Source organism: Phytophthora infestans, genomic scaffold, assembly GCF_000142945.1.
Source record: "Phytophthora infestans T30-4 supercont1.364 genomic scaffold, whole genome shotgun sequence".
Classification (NCBI taxonomy): domain Eukaryota; phylum Oomycota; class Peronosporomycetes; order Peronosporales; family Peronosporaceae; genus Phytophthora; species Phytophthora infestans.
In genome coordinates this window covers 18,678-24,547 of record NW_003303395.1, presented here as the reverse complement: position 1 = coordinate 24,547, position 5,870 = coordinate 18,678, and positions in this window count along the sequence as shown.

The following is a 5,870-nucleotide window of genomic DNA, read 5'->3' as shown; positions in this document are numbered from 1 at the left end:
GCGGTGGATCTTGACTTCTTGTTAGCCGTGGCTACTAGATCCACCTTCGGATGGCACCTACCACCATTCCTTCATAGGATCAACACTCGATCCACTGGTACATAGTATATCCCATATCCACCTAAGTGAATCCAGGTAAGGGTGGATCCGAGATAAGTCTTGGTGGATCTTGCCTTCTCGTACATCACTCATACCAGATCCATCGCCGTTTCATACGGGGTGTTGCTCGTCATGGCTAATCCACCACAGGCAACTTACACCCGTGCCAGACAACCCAAATCCTCTCTAATCACTTGAAGTTGTCACTGATTCGGGATAGTGACCCCGCGTCAGGTTCATTCTCTTACTTCTGAGAAAGCACTTCACCACAATCGCCTCCTGTACGTTGTCGGCGCTGCACAACAGCGTTCACGACGTGCACTGCCAGCATCCACAACCGCCTTCTCCTCTTCGTGACACATGTCTCTGTGGTGTTGGAAATCCCACGTGAACTCTAGCTACATATGTAGTTAGGATGTTCCCACAACAATACGTCTACTAGGATAGTAAACGATCGTTCGGGCGGACCGGACCTGAAGACCGCAGTTCTGCCCTTGCACCGGGACAAACTGGATCTTGTAAACTACTTATATAGGCCAACCAGTAAAATAAGAACACGCTACTAGCACGAGCAAAGCTAGCAGGTGTTTTGAATCCTCGTGGTCCCAACAGCGGAAGGGTACCAGGCACGGGTAAGCCTTTTACGAGATCACCGAGTGTTCAACACTCGGTAGGAAGAATAAAAGGGAAGCAATTCAAGCACTCCCAGTCGTGCAAATAGGCAACAATAAGCCGTCACGTAAAACCTCCCGATAATAATCGGCCAATACACAAAGTCTCTTGGCCTTGCCGGATGAGCCCTCGCTACAGAGCTTCGAGTTCACCGACAGGCATAACACACTCAAACAAGCTTGACCTGACGCTTACCTTGAAGCCGGACGTCGCTCTGTGTGCTTGAGTGGAAATTCTGTTCTGTATTTAAGCTTACCCTTTCGGGTCTATTCCTAATAAGAAGTCCTAATCAAGTATACAAATATCAAGTGAACAATGATTCGTTATGGATCTTCTTGCATGCCAAGCGTCGTCTGCACTGTCGCATGAGCATCTTTAACGGTCCGCGCCCTGTCCCAGACGGTTAACGTGCCTTCCAAAGGTCGCTGAGTATTCCGCGAACTCATCCCAACCGCCACTGAGGGTTCGTACCGTAGATGGTCCGCTGAATGCGAATCCGGCCAGTCCATTATTAATAATAAGGACAGCCTGGATTCAGTGACATAGGGCCGTATCCGATTTTTTTGTTGAAAACTCGGAGGTGACGCCGTCGAGTCCCTTGCACCTTGGCGTCTCCGTACGTTACCCGACCGAGGGTTCGTCGCTTGAACAACTTGGGCGGTGTCACGTCTTTGTCGACGGGTGATAATCCGCAACCACGGAGAAATTACTACACCACAACTGCCCCTGTCGCAATGGAAGCCACGGTACTGGTGCCCGTTGTGACATTTCTTCATTCTTCAATTCACCATCTCGCCACCGTATGTCCAAGCGTCTGAATCGAGCCGTGTCCGACGCTTTTCAGCGTCTCAATCCTCGTAGACGTCGCGAACGTGAACAGCTGGAGGTACGTAAGCCCATCCTTCTCTGGTACCTTGCTCATCACCTCGCATTACTCGACTTGTTTCTCAGGAGGGCAAGACCGAGGGTTCGAACGCCCCTCAGTCTGCTGCACTTCCTCCGACAGCAGCGTCATCAACCGGTCCTCCGGCGCCCGCTGCCCCAGACTCTTCACTTCCTGCGGTAGCTCCTGCAGCACTCCCCGTCGTCGCTGAATCCACGGAGATGGCTCCTGCTGCTCCTCCTGCCCCAGCTGGTGGTCCACCACCACTCACCGAAGATTCGCTGCGCGCCATGCTGGCTGAAAGTACGGAGGCATCGGTCGATCACATGATGACCTCGATAATCCCGTACTTGACTGCAATGGCTCGTCACCAAGTGCAGATCAGCGTTGTGCCTCCTCTCCACGGCGATATACACACTCAGCGTCGTCTCGAGACAGCTATTGGATTTCGATGAGGTCCTCGCTGCGATACAACCTGTTCCTGACGCGCTGTCGGCATTACCCCCAACGCGTGCCGACTTAGAGCGTCAGTTGCGGTTTGCTCAGTCTGAGGCTGCTGCCGCCGTGCGTTCGGTGGCACCCCACATCATGGCTCGTGAGAACGCGGAGACGTTCCTCAAGGCTGCAAACGCTGAGATTGAAGCCTTACACCACCACGTCAAGATTCTCCGCGAGTCGAACGCCAAGAACGACGCCATGCTCGCCACTGTTCAAGCCACTATGGAACGACACGCAGAAGACTTGAATCGTCTGCACTGCGAGGTCCAAGCTCGGGACGTTTTTATCAGCACGTTGCAGAAGAAGCTGGCTCGCGAACGCGAAGTGTACAAGTCTTCTATTGGCGCGAATACTGAGCAGACCCGGAAGCTCCACCTCCTTCTGGTAAAGCTTGCCCAGGGCAAGTATGTCGATATCGACACGCTCAAGGTCCTCGAGAACCAGCAAGACCGTAACACTCGCCTCCTCCACGCGAATCGTACCCTCCGTGCACACGTGAGTCTGGCAGAGATGGGTCCCGAGGTACTTCGTCTGGCTGTCGAAGGTACGCTCTTAATGTTGCTCCTTCCACCGTGTGTTCAGCAACTAACGTTCGTTCACAATTCTTCGTGATAGGTCTGACTGCGGGTGAGCTGGACCTGGATGCACTGGACTTGGATCAGGAGACGTTAGTCGCTCTGCGGCGTATTCAGTCTGCCACTGCTTCTTCGGACAATCCTCAAGCCTTTCCGGCAGCTTTGGCCAAAGCAGCTCACCAAGTGGCCCATGGGAAATCCCATAAGCGTCTTCGACCAGGTGGCGAGGATTCAGACGACGATCCGGACGACTCTGACGAAGACAAGGCTCCAATCCCAACGGACAAGGCCAGTGCTTCGATGGCAGCTGCCGGTCTCGGTGATGCGCCACCTGCCGATACTTCAACTCCCAAGTCGGCTCGTAGATCGCTGTTCGGTCCGAAGGCGTGGAAGAAGGCGGCCCAGAAGAAGCGCAAGAAACCCCGTCCTCATTCTCCTGCTAAGTCGCCACGACGTCATATAAAGACTCGTTCCAAGTCTGTACCGTCTTCTCCAAGTTCATGGTCGCCACCTCCTACACCAGCGTCTTCCTCGACTCCCGCAGTGGTCGACCTCAGCGGCGACCAGAGTGACGTGGACATGGGGACTGCTGATCCAGGCAGCGTCCCTTCGGTTCAAGAAACTGCTACAGAGCCTTCGGGTAAGGACGTGAACCCTGAGGATCACGACGATGTTCCTGTCTCTCCTGACGCGCCTTCGCTCCCGCCTCAGGGTCCACACGATGTGGCCAAGTCACCAGCTTCAACGATTTCACCTTCTCCAGCCGACATACGTGCTGCTGAAGAGGCTCTGCGCGAGGCCGAGGAAATGCGGCTCATGTTTGGCTCGAGTGACGAAGATGAAGAGTCAAACCAGACTGTCCCACAAGGCAAGTCTGCTTCAGCGTCTGCCGCGACATCCAAGGCAGTTGAAGTCTCGGGAGTGGTTTCTACAGCAGGGTCTGCCCCTGTTGAGGCTGCTCCACTAGCTTCCGCGTCTTCGAAGTCGGCTCCGACTGTTTCCACGCTGATGTACCAAGCGTGTCTTCGCCTGACCTTTCGATGGAGATTGATGACGATGGGAATGCTGATGACGACTATGGAGATGACGTGGATGACAATGAATCTTCGGTGGATGACTCTCCTGATGTTCCCAGTGGTAGCGGTGATGTTCCGCCCCCCACCGATCATTCAAGCATACTCGATGACGAAGATGTTGAAGATTCAAACAGGAACTGGAGTAATCTTGGCCCAGCTCGTCCTCCGACTCCACCTCGGCCAAATCCTTCGCCGATGATGACTTCCCCAATCATCGTTGCCGGCCCGCCTCCTTCGCCACCAGCAAGTCCTCCGGCACCAGCATCTTCTCTTCCTGTTCCAGTGTCTCCTCGTCCGTCTATTTAGACTCTCGATGCTGGACCTGGACGCATGATTACGGCAACCTATACTTCGGTGCCGCGTCGTGGTGGTGCACCGTCGGTTGAGCCGTTGCCTCACCGAGTGTTATCTGGTACTCGCTCTTCGGTGCCGGCTTCGTCCACCCTGCCACCGTGGGTTCTTCCGTATGTGGACATGGAGTTTACCGATGCAGGCGCCAAGAAGTGTTTCGAGCGACTCCTGAGCTTAACGCTTCCTGAACCAGCTGGTGAGGTGACCGTGCGTACAACGTTGGAGGGTCTCCAAGCGTTCTTTGATTATTCGCATCCTGATCACCCGTACCAGCAACTTCGGCAGCTTTATCCTCTTCAAGCTTGCCTCTTTGACACTGTCGACTTCAAACCAAGCGTCCCCATCTCCAAGCGTGCCCCGATTGAGACCCGTCTCAAAATGATCTGGGCGAACCTTCGGGGTGACGGCGGTAAGCAAGGTGACCTCGGGTTCGCGTTGTGGGAGCGTCTCCACTGGCTTCCGTTAGCTGGTATTGAACGAGGTCTCGCTGAAGAAGCTAAAAAGGTTGGCCACGACAAGGAACGCTTGAAGGAACTGAGAGCTATGTTAAAGAAGCTCTTCAGTGAGCGCGACCGTCGTGCCGATCGTCTTCGTAACAAGTACCGTGAGCAGTACATGGCGTGGAGTCGTGACTCGGTTTCATCTAGTGCTTCCGGAGTGTCATTCATTCGTCCCGAGTTGCTTTTGGAGCCGTCTAAGCCGTGGTACCCCATTGAAAACTTGCCATTCGCACCTCAGACATCTGACTGGCTTTCCGAAGTTCCGGCTCTCGACGCTCGTCAGCCATGGCGTACTGGATGGATGAATGCGCCGCATCAGCACCCGTACAACACCACGTACTTCCCGTGCCAGCGTAATCCGGAGTTCTTCAATCCTCGTGGTACGCGTTTCGTGGATGTGTACCGAAGCGTGATCGTTGACCCGTCTCTCGATTTAACCGAGCTTATTCCGACTTGGCGTTCGTTGTTTGACTCGCCACCGGGTACTCCACGTCCTGCTCTGGCTGCTGCTCCTGTTGAAGCTGGTACCGAGGATTCGCAGGGTCCGGCTTCAGCTCCAGCTGCCGAGGCTCAGGTTCTTGATGAAGAGGAGAAGGAGAGTGGTGACTCGGCTTCGTTGACACTCTTGGCCACCGCGGCCAGACACTTGGAATCGATTTGAATCCTCGCTGCACGTTCTACGACGTTCTCCAGCATCTCAGCTAACTGTTGAGGTGTCCCGCGTGACTTCGTTTTCAGTGATCGCTCCGCGGTCGTCATTCATGTTTTCTTATTCTTAATCCACTTCCACAGCGTAATCATGTTCATGTTGTTCTTCAAATGCATATACAATTTGTTGTTGCAGTAACGTTCTTCGTCTGTTACCACAGGCTGCATCGCCCTGTGGACAGTTCATACGTGATCAAGTCACGCTAGTCTTCGTCCGCCACTTGCGCCATCTGCAGCCGATTCTCGCTCTTCTTGGCTCGCAAATAGTCGTACAGCAGACCTCCACATGACAAGTTTGATGATGGTTCCCAAGTTGTATCTTCATAGCCCACCCACTTGACTTTGAACTCGCGTACAGCACGCTCCGTGCTCGTCGTTAGTGGTGTTCTGTCGTCGAGGATGGCCTCGACTTCATATTCACCGGCAACTTGATCTGGTTCCCAGCTGTCCTCAGGCAGTAGTTCCTCATCGAAGTCGAGTCTTGCTTCATTAGTCGCGTCAAGTACCA